General features: G+C 41.4%; 1 protein-coding gene across 5 annotated transcripts in view; it reads left to right on the top strand.

Annotated features, from left to right (window-relative positions):
* CDKL5 (cyclin dependent kinase like 5) overlaps positions 1-18,770 on the top strand; it is a 423,438-nt gene that overhangs the window by 57,914 nt on the left and 346,754 nt on the right. For 4 of the 5 annotated variants that reach the window (XM_088451641.1, XM_088451640.1, XM_088451638.1 and 1 more), the window contains exon 2: positions 6,965-7,005. The exons of the other annotated variant lie outside the window; for it this stretch is intronic. The gene's annotated coding sequence lies outside the window, so the exon portion shown is untranslated. The remainder of the gene's footprint in view (positions 1-6,964; positions 7,006-18,770) is intronic. 5 annotated transcript variants of the gene reach the window in all.

The following is an 18,770-nucleotide window of genomic DNA, read 5'->3' as shown; positions in this document are numbered from 1 at the left end:
GTTATGCTTTATTTAATCACCATTATGATGGTTGTCATGTAATGTGTAACAGCACACATCTGTAATATATTTATGTCTCCTGCTATGATCTGGGTGTATTTCATTTAAATATATTTATGTTTATTATGCATATCTAATGTAATTTCATACTTTTTCCTCGCACTAATTTGACTAAGACTTTTGAATTGCTTTCTTAGATGTACTAGGTGAAGGAGAAAGGGAATGAATTGTATAATACGAATGTAGTTTTTCTTTGAGTCATACGAGGTAGAAATAATCTTGTCTGACATTGGAGGACATTTTTGCTGTGACTGGAAAGGTCGTTAAACAAGCAGTAACATTGGGAAGTCCCCAAACATGTATTTTGTTCTGTATGCAGCACTGAAATCCTTTCATAGGAAAAAGTGCACAAGCACGTGTCACAAAATAACCTGCTGTATTATGTATAATGCATATAAATTGTCATGGATCCATGAGTATGCATTAATCTAAATGGATGGATATATGGCATTTATTTCTGTCTTGTGTTGCCCTTATTAGCCTGAAATGCCCTAAATTCATAGTTCATGGAAGTTTTTGACCCTGGTCATGTCCCTATTAATTTGTACTGAACAACTGAATAATGCAATTTCTGGTATGTTCTTTTTTACATTTATTATTATGCACTTGTGACACTGCCCAACAGATCCCTACTGTACAGCACTGAGAGGATAACTGGACAACTTGAATTGTTTACCCAGGAAACAACTAAAGGGAAACAAAATGTAAAAAGCAAATAAGTTATTTTTGCTCCTTAGTGCATGTGTAAGTAACATGTAACGTTGCACAGGAAACTTGTGGCAACGTAGATGCTACAGTATGAAGACAGGGCCAGTGTCGGACTGGGGCATGGAGGGCCTACCAGGGGTATGCAATAGTAGGGGCCTGCTGAAGGGGCGTGACCATCTGACAAAAGTCAGTGTACTCAGTGAACAAAAAGGTGTGGCAATAATCAGTGGTTCTCAAACTCAGGGCCTGATTCAGCAAGGAACGCACGGATGCAGACGCACGCACCAGGCAGCTGCAAGTATATGCTAATGAATGCATACGCATGGCAATCGCAGCACAAAGATGCAGATGCCCTGCACTACATAATGCCGCCTCCTTTACCGTCCGCTAACGTCCATACTGATGCGCAAGACTGAGAAAACATCGGGAACATCAAGTAACATCGGAGCAGAATGCAGACTAAAGGTAGACCTGACCCTACTGCAGCAGTTGAGAGACTTCCAGCACGCAGAGGGACACAAGGCTGCGTCCGGGATGTCATTGGCTAATTTATGCACGCCCCTGTAACGGGGTGCGACATACTGGCACGCCTGCGTTCGGCCGACCACTTCTCGTATCCACCCACAAACAGCACTTCCTGTCAATCACTTTTCCCTGGGTCTGCTTATTCAATGCGCTTGCTTTTGCGGACGCAATGAGCGGTTCACGCATGCACACTGCGACCCAGACGCATGCGCAGACTGCGAACATTGGCCGATTGCGTGCGTCTGCATCTGTGCATTCCTTGCTGAATCAGGCCCTCAGTCCTCTGGACTCCACACAGGTCACGTTTTTCAGGTCACCCAGCAGGTGCAAGGTGTAGTCATTACTCACTGACACATTTTAAAAGATCCACAGGTAGAGCTGATTATTTCATTCGTGATTCTGGGCCTGAATCAGAGATGGACGCTGATGCAATTTCCACGCAGATCCAGTGATTGATTGCAGTGCGTGTGCGCGAAGGCAGCTCTGCGATTGCATTGTGATCACGCAGGCCACGGAAACCCATTGCAGAGTGATTGACAGGAAGTGAACATTTGGGGGTGTGGTCAGCGAAACGCAGGCGTGCCTGGACATTTGACCGCCGTTACATGGGTGTGCATAAATTAGCCACTGCTATTGCATACACAGCTCTGCGTGTCAGCAGAGCACCCAAAGCTGCGACAGGTCAGACCTGCCGCAAGGGTAATATGGCTGCCGATGTGCTTCGATGTTACAGATATTTGCGCAGGTATGCGTCGTCGCACGCAGGTAAGAAGGCAGCAGTTGACGTCTTTATGCTCGGATAATCTTTGCTAACATTAGCATATTTTCGCAGCTGCGTTCCGTGCGAATTCGCAGCGGCAAACACATTAGCGTCCATCTCTGAATCGGGCCCTCTGTGAGGAGATCTGAAAAACATGCACTGTGTGGGGTCCTGAGGAATGAGTTTGAGAACCTGTGAAATAAATGGAGAGGTTAACTAGCGATAGACAGCAAAAAAACAAATAAATAGACACCATAGAGTGACATTAATAAAAATAATGTGTTTATAGACTTGCCAATCCTGCTTCGATCTTTATGAGGATGATATGAATTGAATTACTGAAAAGAATATTTCATTACTGAGACTGACTATTAATACCATTTTGAATATGTGTTATTTTAGAATTATTATTATTTTTAGCTTGAATGTATTTTACTATGATTAGTGAAATCTAGGGATCAGACTATGTGAGTTGATGAGGGCTATATTTATTAAAACCTTTTTTTTCAAGCAATTACATTATTTAAGTACAAGAGAAATGTAATAGAAATAGCGACGCACTTAATAGATTAACACTTAACAAAACAGAAATATACAAAGACACAGGTTAACGAAGGGCAAAAACACAGGGCAAAAACGTGATCCGAGACCGGGTGCTATCCGGAGGCCCCGGAGAGGGATCGTGAGGCTAATTATCCATTACGTGATGTACGTGAGCATATGTATAGTAAAGTTGTTTTTAACATTATACTCACGGGGTGTGCCCTCCATTTTCTCATATATATATATATATATATATATATATATATATTTATTCAAGGAGAGTCGGGAGGCACTCTTAGAGACTTCGCAATATCAGAGGAAATCACAGCAAAACTTTTCTTATTGTCAACGTTTCAGTGACATACACTTTTATCAAGACATGTTGACAATTGCGAAGTCTCTAAGAGTGCATATATCTTAGAGATACTTGGTGGTATCGAGTCGAATGAAGGCATGCTTCCACGACCCAGCCAAATCCAGGCTTCAAATCGAAGCTAAACTTAATAATCCCAGGAATGTCGCATCTCACATTTTTTGTATTGCATATATATAAATCCCTGTCTACCTCCTACAGTAGTTCCTAATCCTCCCTGAAGCAGCTCAGTATGATCTGTGCAGGTTCAGTTATTTAAAAAGAATAAAAAAAGAATAAATGGTTAATTTAAAAAAAACAAATGCGTTTGGTCCCTCTCCCACGTCCATAACCAGTCCTGGACCTCTGAGCCTGGTCTGGTATCAGAAAAAAACGGCGTGGGGTCCACATGCCATAACACCAACCAACTGGTAAGCCCAGGCCGGGAATTCCTCAGAAAGTTAGGAACCCAAAAATAAAATGGGGTCCCCCTTCCCGAGAAACAACCAGACCAACCTCAGAGGTCCTGGTTGGGTTATTGATTTTTTTGGGGTGACCCCACACATTTTTCTTTTTAAATGTAACATTTTACTGCTACATCAGCATCTAAACTAGTGGCTTTGGAGAAGTGTGTTGATAATATATTATATTTTCTACTCAGCTTATAATTTTGGTTTATTAGTTCTTGTTTAATGAAAACATTCTATATGGTTATATAGTTCAGTAAGAGTAAGGGGTTTATTTACTAAAGTGCAGGTTTTTAGAAGTGGAGATGTTGCCCATAGCACCCCTTCATGGTAACGGTATTCCTTGATGGCAGTGTCCTCTTTCAGCAGGATAATGTGCCCTGCAAATATTGTTCAAGAATGGTTTGAGGAATAGAACAAAGAGTTCAAGGTGTTAACTTCACCTCCAAATTCTCCAGATCTCAATCCGATTGAGCATCTGCAGGATGTGCTGGAGAAAGAAGTCCAGGCCTTGGAGGCCCCACCTTGCAACTTCCAGGACTTAATGGATCTACTGCTAATGTCTTGATGCCAGATGCCACAGAACACCTTCAGAGATCTTGTGGTGTCCAAGCCTCAATGGGTCAGAGCTGTTTTGGCAGCACAAAGGAGGACCTACACAATATTAGGCAGAAGGTTTTAATGTTACGCTGATCGATGTGTGTGTGTGAGTGTCAACATTAGAATGGTTCAACATGTCGACAGGCTCCATATCGACATCACCAGAATGTCGACATTCATGAAGTCAACATCTCAAATATCACAATATGAAATGTCGACATGAGGATGCCGACAGGGTAGGTGACACCGGTAGGGTTAGGGTTAGGCATTAGGGTGGGCAGCTACGAATTAGGGATAGGGGGTAGAATACTCACCAGAATGCTACTGAGATGTCATCTCCAGAACTGCTTTTCATGTGGTCGTTGGGAAGAAGACAATGGACCCGCTGCTGCAGCCGGGAGAAGGTAAGCACCCTCTGGACTACCAGGGACCATTTGTTAACAGTTCGACCATGTTGACATTGTCATGTCGACCTGATTAATGTTGACATGATAACTGACGACCAATCATACCACGCTCATATCATAACCATATATAACACCAAAAGGCGGCACTCGGGTTAGATACAGATATGCAGGTTATCAAATAAGTTGTGAAATTTGAATGTATTGTTTCACATGTATTCCTCCAGGTTACAAAGAAAACAAACCAAACTTGGATTATATATAGATAATATATATTAGGGAACTGACCCCTGTGGGTTTAACTATTTTTTTAGTAGTGACTTGAGCTCTTCTTTTATTTACAATTGAAATGTAATTGTGCTTAATAGACTATTGTTTATATTATAGACTATTCAATTTCTTGCTTCGGCAATAATCCACATTTCCAAAACAGCAAACAGATTCTACACTTATGTCTTTATAATAAAATCTGCTCTTGAAAATAATTTCTATAATATATTTTTTTTACTAGTTTGAATGAGACTCATTAAAAGTGTGGGAGTAATATATATTAGCACACCAATGCATACCATTTTGAACAGTAAATAACATGTTGCATCAAATGAGGGGACCCCTGTGTTTATTGAAAAGGGAGATGGGATGAGATCTGTGCATAAGAATCCCCCATCTCTGAGCTTCTTAATTCTGTGCTAGTTTATGTTGTGATGTCTGGTGATCATACATGATTCCAGTGAGATTACCCCATGTGGGAGTCAGTCTAAGGGTGTAGGATTGAGGAGAATGAGAGAGCACGTTTAGTGCTCTCCCTCATTCCTGTACACTTTGCAATTGACTTAATTGTTTTTGCTGTGAGGGAACAGGGCTTAGTGATGTCATCATGCCCTCCAGTGTGATGAGTCATCAAGCCCCACCCATTAAGTTTTCCCGTGGTTAAACTTCTGCAGTGCTCAGTATGAATGGGGCTTATCCTTGGCAAATTTAATGTAAATTTTGAAGATGAATCCCACTATTCCTGAAGGGAGTTAAACATGCTATCATAGCTAAAGCTGGGTACATACGCTGGTACAACCCAGCGACTGTGCGATGCGATGTAACGATACATCACACTCCATACACACTTATAATCCAGGTGTACAACGGTGCAATGTGTCATTACATGCTACATGTAACAACACCGCATCATTCATTGCATCTTCCCATGTGCTGTGCAGAACAGTGTGAATGACAGATCAGGCATACACACGGAATCGGTATTTAATGCCGGCTGTCGGGATGCCTCCTTTCAAAATACCGACAGCGGCATCCAGATTGTTTGTATTCCGACAGGGGTCGGATAAGTATACTTACCCTTTCCCCTTCTCCCCCTAATCCTCCCTTCTTGTAGCCTAACGCTAACCCACCCCACCATATCACTCCCCATTAGTGCCTAAACCTAACCCTCCCGCCTTAGTGCCTAACTCTAAGCCACCCCCCCAGTGGTGCCTAACCCCCCCACCCAGGGGTACCTAACCCTAACCTCACCTCCAAAACCTAACGCTAACCTTACCACCCCCCCCTCCCCGCTGCTGAGACGCACCGGACTTACTTGGTTCGGGCTGGCGTCTGTCTGTGTTCTGGCGTCGGTATTAAAATAGGCGTCGGTATTTCGACGCCTATGTTAAGTCCCGTGTAGGACTTCCAGTGTCGTGATTCATACCAGCGGCATGCCGTCCGCCGGTCTGCTAACTACATCCCCATACACACTACACAATGTGTATATGATCCACGTTGGATAGATCTATCGTACGATATATCGTTCCCAGTTTAAGCCTCAGGCTACAAGCCATTTGTGTGTGTGGGGTGACCATTTCAATGATGATTCTAAATAGGCTGATTAAAGCATAACCTTTTATTATTAAGTGAATTGAAAGTACTAATTAAAAATTATGTTCAAAGAGTTAATCATTGAATTAGATAAAATTAATATTATTCTTCAGTGTAGTGTACATATGCTTGTGTGAATACACAGTTCTGCTTTTAATTGGATTCTGATGGCGTTTCTCTTTCAGTGGTATATATGTAGCAACGTAATTCCTATTGTCAAGCCACTGCATATGGTAGCAATAGCCTACCAGCTTGTCACAATGTTAACATTAACTGTAGATAGATAAATATGTTTCCCTTACAATATGTGTATGTATTTGCGTATACGTATATGATTATTATGTCTTACTTATATGGCTTCACAAAATGCATGCATATATATATATATATATATATATATATATATCGCTCCGTGTCTTATTCCAGAGATTGCTACTGTCACCTGAAACTGTAGAATTCACAACTTTTCCTTTTATTTATTTATTTATAGTTTATTGTTACTGTCTGAATAGTTTTTATTTATTTATTTATATATCCAAGTCTGGTGACATTTGTCACTGTTGTGCTGAGCTGTCTTTGGAGTCGTACCCATCACTTTTTATTATCCAACATTTCTTTTTTAGTAAGAATGAATTGTATGTTTTTTACATAAATACTTATTGATACCATTTGTAACCCACAGGCACAGTTGAAATGGTATTTTAAGGCGTACAAATGATTGAGGTAAGATGTCTTAGGTTCTATTTCACCCCTTAATTTCCCTGTGTTATGGATTCATATGCCTCAACATAGTGTTTAATATATATATATATATATATATATATATATAATATATATGTTTGGTTGTTATATACACAATTCCTACTTTCAGTTAAATGTAATGTTCCACTAAATTACTTGATGGGAATACCCAGTATACTTGCCCAGGGGTAGTCCTTGCATAGCTGACTTGAATTTGATGGCCACTGGGTCGCTTAAGTTTGTACACAGCTTAAGGCATCTTAAATGTTGGGAGTTATGGGACAGAATGGAATGAGGTGAAAGTGGAAAGTATAGACATGAAGAAATGTCATTGTAGTCATGTTAAAGTCAGCTGCTGGCAACCATAATTGTCCATCACCATGTATCATAACTGAACCTCCTGTTGGTTATGTTAAGGACTTTCATTCTGTCATTCCAAGGACACTTTTGTGACATCAGATTAGCCGTGTGCCTAGTACGTTTCTTTGCCATCGTGCTCACTGCTTGACTCTTGTTTCCCGTGTTTGCAGACATTATGATGGAACTTAATGACACTTAGGAGACCACAGAGACCCCCAAGGCAGCAGCAATGACCCTCTTGGTCCAGCTGCTGAATTAGGTGACACCCAGTAGATTTAACAATCAACCCTGGTGTGATGATACTCTTCTGCAGTACCTTGTAATTTCTCACAGCCATCACAAATTTGTAATTGTTTTATATTTGTTATAATTGTTATAACACAGCCATCACAACACAGCCACAGCCATCACAAATTTGTAATTGTTATATTTGCTGATCTAATGTACTGAACTCTTACCACTGAATATGTAACAAGTAAAATTGCATATGTACAGTATGGACTGTCTCACACTCAATAGATCAGATTTTGTTGTGAATCAAAGCTGGACAAGTCAGGTTTCCTGGAGTTGTGTTTTTAGTATCTCTATATATGAAATAATACTTTTGAGGTTTAACCCTATGGATCACTATGCCCAAACTCCCATAATTTCTGTTATTCAACCTTTTCCCACATAAGTAGTCCTGCCCTGGCTGACACACTCATTATTATTGTTAATTTTTCACACCTTGTTTCCATTAATAACGGTATGCCCCTTTTGGAGGTTATACACGCTTAATAAAATTAAGGAGAGTTTCCACAACCAATAATTATATTTACAAATTATTAATTCATGTATTTCCCTTATAAATTAATAGAATTGTCCAAAAAGAGACACACAGTATGCTGAAACCGTTTTTCACGTGTGATGCCACTTTAAAATTGTGTTGCTTTCTACTAATATAAATTATGTAGCTTATAAAATTCATCCACAGTGCCTTTTACATGCTGAATGCCTTATACATGCTAATGTATTACTGCTTGTCACTTGGTCCTTAAAGTGATTTTCGGTCTTCTACATACTTTTCTTTTTAATTTACATATCCCTCTTGGTAACAGCTATTATGCTCCGTTCCACTGTTAAGATGCATAAAAAAGCTATTGACTGCATAAAAAGCTGCAAAAATAAGGATAAGGCTTTTCTTTACATTAGGAACAGTCAATCATTTTACTTACAAATGTGATGTAAGCCTCCAGCATTGTGTGTTCCTACTGCAATGACAAACAGTTTTTTTTTAAATGTTGCCTTTATGACAACAGAAGCGTAGGATTAGGAACTTGGGGTTCTCGCTCCAGCACCAGCCTTCTGAGTATGATCTCACATTTCAATCACTGGTATTTTGAGCTGCAGAAATCTGTTAGATAATATGCCACCACTCTAAACACATCAGAAAACTAGTTTCTTCTCTCTGCTGTCAAAGGTGAGATCTCTCTAGATATGCAGTGTTATGCTGGGTACACACTGCACGATATATCGTTCGCACAGCCTGCGAACACAATATACCTGTGAATGACGTCGTTCATAACGCGTCAGCTGTGCAGCACAGTAAAAGCAAAATATTTGAAAGATATATCATGCACACCTGCCTGTATGTACGGACGACCGACCGACCAACTGACCAACCCTTTATGCTGGCCTCAGGAACCAGCGACAATGACGTCACAACGGGTTGGGCAAATTTAAATACCCACCCAGTTGTAATTTCTGAGGTCAATTGATAGTCGGTCAGGTTTGTACCCAGCATTACTTTGCAGTTTTGTTGCCAGCTACTGTGTCAAGCATGCAGTCCATGCTTTTCTACAGGAGTTTATAAATGCATGCTGTTTTTGGAGTGTCCGGAAGACTGCTGTTCCTTTTAGAGCTGTGAATGGTGGAATCTGTGATAGAACCGATCGATTGGCAAGTGTATGTATAAACTAGTTGAAAAATAGTTGGATGCTCTGCGTGATAACAGCTGGGTGTCCATATGCCAAAACCTGTTGTAAAAAATGAGCCAGAGCTGAATGTGAACAAAACAGCCAGTTTCCCTGCAAATATACTAGATAAAGGTCAGCACATGTACATGTAGTCATCATTTTTCACTTCCATATTTCAGTCATCAGCGGAATAGTTTATGACAATATTTTTCAAATCGTCTTATTAATTATTGGCAAATACAAATTAAAAATGTAGTAGTCACACTGAGAGCTTGATTAAGGCTTTGGGGGGTCCAGGGTGCTTATGATTGGGCATTAAATGGCACATTTTGGGACACAGTGATAGGGTTCTCGTATGCATGCATATATAGTCACAATACAGTCACATTAATAAACACACACACATATACATAGTCACACACTTATACACATATACAGTCACACACTAATACACACACATACATAGTCACACTACAGATACTAATACACACACATATATATATATATATATATATATATATATAGTCACATGCTTATACACACATACTGTCACACACTAATACACACATAGTCACACTACCGCCACACACTAATACACACACAAACATCATACTTACCTACTCTCCTGATTTGACTGGGAGCCTCCCCAAAATCGGGTGGCACTCCCAACCACCCGGAAAAGTAGGTAAATCTCCTGGCTGGCTGCCACCCGCTTGAGTCCCTCAGCATCGCTGAGGACCCCCCCCCCCCGCATCTCCATACATGCCACTGCAGCGGGAGGGGCCAATTAAGCATTTTCGCTGAATTGCGTTATCATGGCCCCGTCCCCTGCTTCTCAATACCGTTAATCTTGGTATTGTAAAGAGGGGGCAGGGCTACAATTACGCAACTGTGTGATCATACCCTTGCTCCGCCTCCACTGCCACATCATCTCCCTCACTATGCCCCCCTTATGCCGCGCCAAGCCCCCCGCCGAAGAAGCCAGGCTTACCCCTCGCGGAATGCTGGCCCTGGATGTCGGCATGTATGACATAAATACATACATACACTATAGTCACACTAATGCACAAACACATACATCCATAGTCACACAATTATACACACATACAGTCACACACTTATACAGATACATACAGTCCCACACATACAGACAAACAATATACTGTAGTGTCTCCCCCTCACCTTATAGGCAGGATAATCCTTATTCCTCTGGGCACACTAGGGATGACCATTGACCATCAATTTTACAAAACATTGATGGCTAACAGCCGATGTCAGATGCCATCGATGGCAGAAAGCAACCAATGTTTTTTTTTAACTTAATGCCAGGACATGGAGCCTAGCTCTGCCCCCAACACACCTGTGAAGCCCTGCCCCTCCTTTCTGGCTGGCCTAGTATGTCATAGAGCAGGGATGACCATTGGTGGTTGAAACCATCAATGGTTTCCCTTTGAATGGTTTTATATTGTCAATTATAACCACCAATGGTATCATCGATGGTTACCCACCGATGACACACTGCTTGTAGCTCCTCTTCCCCTCCTTTCTCCTGCTACTTTGGCACTGACTACATAGTGTCTTGTAGCCTCACCCCCTGCTTATACTCCACCTCTCCTGTTCAGTGACAGTCTCAGATTCATCTTCTACAGCTTGAAACTGCACAGTGTAGTCCTCTACACTGCAGCGGCAATCAAAACCCGGGGGGCCCCCTGAGTGGGGGAGGGGGCTCAGGGCATATAATCCCTTTGCCCCCCTTCATCTTGCTCTGGTCACACTGGGGTCAAGCTGGCACTTAGAAGATTGTCACAGTCAGCAAGTAGTGAGATCACCGTCAATATTTGGAGTCTCTTGGACATTAGGAGAGTCGGCAAGTGCACTTTGTAGCATAGTATTTTTTTGATACATGTGTACTCTGTAGCCTAGTGGGTTTTTTTCATGGAAAAATATCCTATTAATAACTATATCAAATATATCACAATAAAATCTTTCTATTAAACCTAAAGGAGGTGGATCCTAAAAACCTGGCTATACCAGTAAAAAGTAAATGTGTGTGATACTCGAAGTTTATAGTTTGCACCTGTATTGTGATGCAATTTAATTGGAGTCCTGGAGCTTACTCAGATAGAGCTCAATCATAGATTCTGTATAGTCCTGCAGAATTCTGCATTAGAAATGATAGTTCCAGCGTATTAACATGCAGTATGCACACGATAGAGACAAGGAGACACAGAGGGAGGCAATATTCCAGCCGAAGATAGTGGGCAGTGACTACCTGTTATATGTGCATAGTCCCGCAGATTGCATATTAAGCCCAGCCTCAACCTTCTTAACAGCAGCGCATCCAGCTGTACACTGCAGCGTCTGATTCTCTGGGACACCACAGATAAATGGTAGATGACAACGAGTATCCACAGCGGGTCCAGTACAATTTCCTGACGCATTTCGCACCGCAGTATGGGGGCTTTTTCAAAGAGTGACAGAGAATCCTAATCAAAGCAGCAGCGCTGCGCTGCCAACTCAAAGCCGCGCTGCCAACTCAATGTAAAAGCTGCTTGGTGCAGCCTGGGAGTAAATTCCCGGGTAGCACCATTCAGACATAAGCAGGGTAATTTCCTGGGACTTAAGTCCGGGAAATTCCCTGGTTGATTGAAGGGTTGGCTACCCAGGAACATGTTCCCGGGTAGGTACCTTTCAGACATACGCGGCAACCCGCAAATTTGGTTGAGGCAGGCCAAATTCCCGGGATTCTCGGTATGTCTGAAAGGGGTATTACTGCCACCACAGTTCTTCATGTCCATACACTGGAAACACCTGCTGCTGTCCTCTCTTTGGCAGCTTTTAAATAAGATCAGGCATTTGGTGACCATGAAGAAAATATCCGCCTGTCTCCATAACAAATCCCATTAATTTATCTGAGTTTGTTGCAGTTGGCTTATCTACAATAACTCGGCAACCACTAGGGATCCTTCCTTGGGCTATTCTGATCTTTTTTTCGAACATTTTCCACATTGTTATTGCATAATTTCATTAATTACCTTCTACATGTATTCTCTACCCCTTGATTGTTCTAGACAGCGAGTTCATGAACTTAGCTGTCAGCCCCCCTGCAGCATCCTTTCTTATCTTCTCCCCCTCCTCAGCACTTGTCCTATTTTCATATCAATATATTCCATATCTTTCACTGTACCTTCAATTGATTATTCGTAATCCACATTGGTGCTTTGTCTAGCTTAAATATTTATATATTTTGGAATGTGTTCTTCTTAAAAAGAGTGCTGTTCATTTCCACAGAGCTCACTTTGTATGTGTGCTGTCCTGACACATGTGTGGCCTATGATGACAATTATTATTCTGTATTTTTATATTGTTTAAGAACATATAACAAATTCTTAAAAAAAATAAAAAAAAATAACAGGAAACACCAGTTTTATTCATCTCTAACATTTTCATGTTGATGAAGTACATTTTTTGTTTATAAGTTTAAAAAAATTGGTTCTTTAGATAAACTTAATTTTGCCAGCAGATTAGTAACGTCTTTATGGTAGGAAGAAAAATTCCAGCAAGATTAATATTATTATATATTTAACAAATGCAAATGTAACAAATACTGTTGTGTTATTGAATGTTCTAACAGCAGTGTGACCCAATTTAATCAAAATAGGATTTCAGATCTAATCTGGAACATTTATCTGTTCCTATCAGTTTTATTATAACTGATTTGTCATGTGTGACTCATAGGAACACTTGGATAGGTGTTGTGGCAGAGAATTTCTTGTCAGTATTTGAAGGCCACTCTTGTCAATCACAATAGAATTATAGTCTCTTGTATAGAACATGAGTGGGAATGCATTAGACCTTGTCTGCTTCATATCCCTGTAATATTTATTTAAGGTAGACTGAACAGCATGTAGAAGAATTTTATATTTATATTTTCCCAACAAAGGTGTACATTTTTTTTGCTTTGTTTTGTTTTGTTTTAAGATTTGCAGACCTGCCAGTTCACATTGTCCTACTTTGTGTCACACTCACCCCGTGGGTGGAAATAATCACACTGCGAAATGCATTCACTGGGAAAAAAATATAGTAACAGAGGCCAGCTGCTGCAAAAACCAATCTTGGCACTGTTATTGTTAACAAGGTAGGCTTCACGTCTTTCTGAACATTAGCCAATTGGAGTATCAAGTGCAACTTTAGACTGTAACCAATGACAGTGCTACTAATGTAATAGCCAGAGCCTGAGAGTGTGAGTGGCATGAGGGATTACTCTGGAGCATCCAGCTTTATGATGGCATTGTAAAAATGTGGTGGCATTATGAAGCTGTATTTAATGTCACAATAAGGCATGAATACGTTTTATATGGTACTGTAGGGCTATTACACTGGCTCTGATGTACACAGTATTTAAGTTTTTGTCATAAAGCTAATTAATCATACCTTGAGCTGTGCAAAGCATGGCAAATTTATTTTAGTCTTATTAGTGTATTGCTTATATATATTCATCTGTGCTTAATTTATATGGCACTATAACATAGATGCAGTGCCTTGTAGCATAAATGACAAACACATTGGGAGAAACAGCAACTTTAACCATAAAGCTACAATAGGAAAGGGCTCAGCACTAAATGCTATTAACTAGCTATATCTTAACTAGCTATATCCTTTTTATACTTTCAACCATACCACATGTGTCAAGTCTATAATGTATCTGTATTATAATTGGTGGTGATCAGTCATGCACAATGATAGCGGGGGTGCCCCCTCCCAACAGCTCCCACCACATCGACAGTACAGCTGCTGTAGAAGGTAAGGGTAACACTATACTTGTCTTCTTTTCCATACCTCCCCAACAGGAGATCCGGAGGGGACATATGAAAGAAAAATTGGGATGATACCAATTGGGCCACGGTGTGTACAGGGCAAGGCACATTATCACGGTAATTGTGTCATTATGCCCCTGGCTACTCAGCGTTCACTAAGTTTTGAGTGGGTTGATAACATGATTTGCATATTAATATCGCACACCACCCACCCTGCAGGCAGGTAAGCACCCTTGCAGAAATATTGCTTGCTATATTCAGAGCCTGGGTGGTCTCATTCTAATTTGGGAGTCCTCTGCATATCTGGGAGAGTAAATAACTATGGGTAACACTCAACAATGTTCATGGTTAACACACACCGCTGCCATATAAATATGTGACACACATTGCATTTTTTATATTTATTTTTTAACCTTCCTAAGCAGGAAGTCCCATACTTATCACACTGTAAACATGTTTTAATTTGTCAGGGTTTTTTATCAAATCAAAACTGTTGTTTTACCAGTGACTTGTTTTCACTTTGCCCATTCTTCTAATACGGTTTCCACTTGCGATTACCCCATTGAAAGTAGGATGCTTCTGCTTCTGGGAGAGTATTTACTAAGTATGATGCCTCTTCTCTCATTACCAAAGGAAGGCACTAAAAAATCATTTATTACTCAAATAATTTTTTTCAAAGAGCAAGTCATCTCTAAAATGAATCATTTTAAATGGGCTTTTGTTCTGATCCCCAGAAAATAAATATTATTTTTATTAATAAAGTTCTTATATAGCTTCTATTATTTCAATAAGAATTCAATTGTAAGTTTAAATCTAGGTTTACAATTATAATCATGTACTGGACACCCACAAATGCTCTGTAGTACCTTTAGAATGATAATTCTCGGTTATTGCTCTGATTAGATTTCACCTTGGCAGTTGATTACCACTCAGCAGCTACCACAGTAAAATATTATTAAATATTGACAAAAAAAGTAGTATTTATTTTATTCATTTTATCACCATTGTGCCCCTTGGTTTGTCACAGTGTACTGAAAATGGATTGTGCAGTGCTTGGCGGTGACTGGGAGGTGGCTGGTCAGACAGATGGAGATGGTCCATCTTATGGGCATTAAATGTGTACACAGGGCCTGATTTAGCAAGGATCGCAAAGAAGAGATTGCACGTACCTGGCTGCTGCGAGAATATGCTAATGAATGCATACGCATGGCAATCGCAACATAAGATGCAGATGCCCAACACTACATAAAGCCAGCTCACCTCTCTTTACTCTATGCTTGATCAGTACGCAGGCTTGCAAAAACATTGGTAACATTGAGAACCATCGAACCCATACGCACAACTGTGGTAGCCCTGACTTGCCACAGGATTGGGTAGCTTCCTGTGTGCATCGAGATGAGCTTAATTATGCACGCACCTGTAACGGCGCTCACACACACTGGCACGCCTGCGTTCGCCCGACCACCCCCGTCACCATCCACAAACGGCACTTCCTGTCAGTCAACATCAGAGGTCTCTTCGTGCTAACTGCGTGTGCCGTGCAATCCTTTACTTGATCACCATGACTGGTTCACGCACGCGCATTGAGGCGCACACGCATGCGCAGAGACGCAACATCGGCCAACTGCGAGCAAATTCATACTTGCAATCCTTGCTGAATCAGGCCCACAGACACTTAGTCGCTTACTTTGGAGCCCACACTGCGCCTAGCATGGGGCCGGTGCAAGTTCCTATGCACCAAGATGCACCAATAAACATTGCAGTGTCTGACGCTCTAAATGGGGGTCCCTGTCCTTGCACATTCATACACACAGGTGTACACCAGGTTAAGGGTTTGTAGCGGCATTAGCATAAAGTAAAAGACATGCAACTGGCACAAGATGCTGCATCCAGCTCAGAATCAACACCTACAGGTGCGTACACACTGGGCGATAAAGTGGACGACTGAACGATAACGATATCGTTATCGTTCAGTCGTCCACTTTATCGTCCATTTTTAAGCCCAAAAAGATGAACGATGACGACGACGCGCGTTCCCGCGGGTCGTTCGTCATCATCGTTCATCGGGCTGACATGCAGGCCAACCTGACGATCTCGTCAGGTTGCTGCATGTCAGGGAATGGGGGAGAGAGCCCGGCGCTGAACGATATCGTTAATGATATCGTTCAGCGGCTGTGCTCAATGTCATGAACGACATTGAGCACAGCCTGTCGGGGACACACTACACGATATCGCTCAGGGAGCATATCGTGTAGTGTGTATGCACCTTTAGTCTCATCTTAATTTTTTAAGTAACATCCCTGCCATGTGACGCTATTTTATATTGTTTCTTTTAAATGGTCACTAAGACATCAGTATCAATATTCCTTACTTCTGACATGCACAGAGGCTGCACCAGAAGTTGTTTCCTCACAACGCCCTACTCACACCTGGTAGCAGAAGTCTCAAGTCCTTTTTGATAATGAATATAGGACCTAATTCAGCATTGCACGCAAGAGCAATGCTGAACGCAAATTCCTGATTATGCGAGTGTGCAGAACAGGTCCTGCGTAACTGCATGCAGACCCTTCTATGCCTCTGCCTGATTGACAGGCAGAGGCATTTAAGGGGCAGTGCAGGGACGGCCAACGTTCCTGGAAACGGGAGCATGGCGGGAGTTTCCTGGCCTCGCAAGCTGGAGTAAGCCTCAGCTTACTCAGCTGGCTGGCGGCCCGGTGCCGTCCACCATTGCGACCGATGGTCGCGATGGTGATCCCAGCCTTTGACCTTGGTCGAAGTGCTGGGTTTGCAAATGCAGCAGGGAGGGTCATACACATCCTGCTGCATTTGTATGTTTACAAGGACGGAATTGCAAAGCTGCTTGCGTGCAGCTTTGCATTCCATCCGAAGCTGAATCACCCCCATAGATCTTTACTCACCATTATTGTGCCGGGTCAGCTGTGCTCTCCATAGACACAGCTCTTCTTCAGACTTTCAGGCAGATTTCCCCACTGCTGCTGACACATCCAACAACTATAGAGCTCTCTCACTGTAGAGAGCAGTGCAGCATGTGGTAGAAAGTCTGGGGACAAGGGGCAGGCACTGGCAGGCAAACCTGGCTTGGGGAGTCCATGAGAAAGGGGTAAGGGACAATTTAACATCATAATTATAATGACCACAGCCGGGATCCCCGATCCTCACAGACCTGCTCCCGGTGTTAGACTCCGCCCCCTGCATTAGGCTCCATTCTTGTTGCTGAGCTGCTCCAGAGCAGCATGTGGTAGGGATCTGTGGAAAAAGTGCAGGTGTTGGGAGGCAATGCCTAGTACTTATCGTAGGAGGGTAAGGGGCACTTTCACAGGCTGGACAGCAACCCCTCCCGATCGCGACACGCAATGCCCCTCCCCCTCCCAAAAAGGGGCATGGCCTGAAATCAGTGGGGCCCACCGGGGAATTACCCAATTGCTACAATCTTTGTCAGTTTCATAAATAGGCCCATAATGTATTATTAGACACAATAGCCCAGAGGTTCCCAAACGCGGTCCTCAAGGCTCCCCAACAGTTCAGGTTTTAGAGATATCAATGGTTGAGCACAGGTTACTTAATTAGTACCTCAGTCAATTTGATTTAACCACCTCTGCTCAACCATGGATATCTCTAAAACCTGAACTGTTAGGAAGCCTTGAGGACTGCATTTGGGAACCTCTGCAATAAACTGTTTCTTCCATCAATTTTCCTTGATCCTTATTCCCAGAAATGATTGTAAGCTGTCGAGTTTTCAACAGTAAAAACTGTTTCCATCTGATTGCTGCTGATTGAGGATCTGTTTACTAAACAGTGATTTTCGAGAGTTAAAAATTGTGAGATCCCTATCAAAGATGCTTCTAATTTTCTCAGTATGATTAAAGGAATAAAAATGGAAAAATACATAATTAGCTGCTACTTGTGATGTGGAGTCTCACTGTAATATTATCAAGAAAACAAAGCAGCTATTTCTAGATATGCATGTCAATATATCACTGCCAAATAAACTTATGCTGTCTCTCTCATTTAGTTTCAATTCCATTTACTATTTGCATTTCCTTATTCCTGCCATGGGCCCCAGATTTGCCCATGGCTATGCAAACCGTTATATGTCCAACTTTGCACCTTAGTGTATCTGAGATGAGCTTTATGTGGTTAACCTGCTGTTTTATAGTTGAAACAATGATGATTTACATTTTATTTGGGGAAAAAGATTCACTGGCTATAGACAAATTTGTTAATTTGTAATTTAACAATTCGCCATACCTATCTCCAATCACATACAACTTATCTATATTTCATAATGAAATTATTGATAATGAACCTAAAGAAACTATTTTTTTTTTTAAATAGTACTAATTAAAGATTGTAGATTACAGTTAAAGAGAGTCATCAATTGTTCCACCAATGAAGCATTTATTAAGCAATCTAGGAGCATACTTGAGGTCTTTGTAGGAAAGGTTACCCCAATATATTATCTCATTTTATCACTCATCACTGTGTTATGTGTTTGCTGCTGGTTAATTGGATGTTTAATGTCATTGGGGTTTTTGCAGATACTTAGTACTTCCAGTACTAGATTATATTGAATAATTAGTATTGAAGTGCTTCT

Source organism: Taudactylus pleione, unplaced genomic scaffold (genome assembly GCF_031769625.1).
Source record: "Taudactylus pleione unplaced genomic scaffold, aTauple2 ptg000026l, whole genome shotgun sequence".
NCBI classification, from domain to species: domain Eukaryota; kingdom Metazoa; phylum Chordata; class Amphibia; order Anura; family Myobatrachidae; genus Taudactylus; species Taudactylus pleione.
Note: the sequence above shows the minus strand (reverse complement) of the source record. Positions and strands in the feature narration are given on the sequence as shown.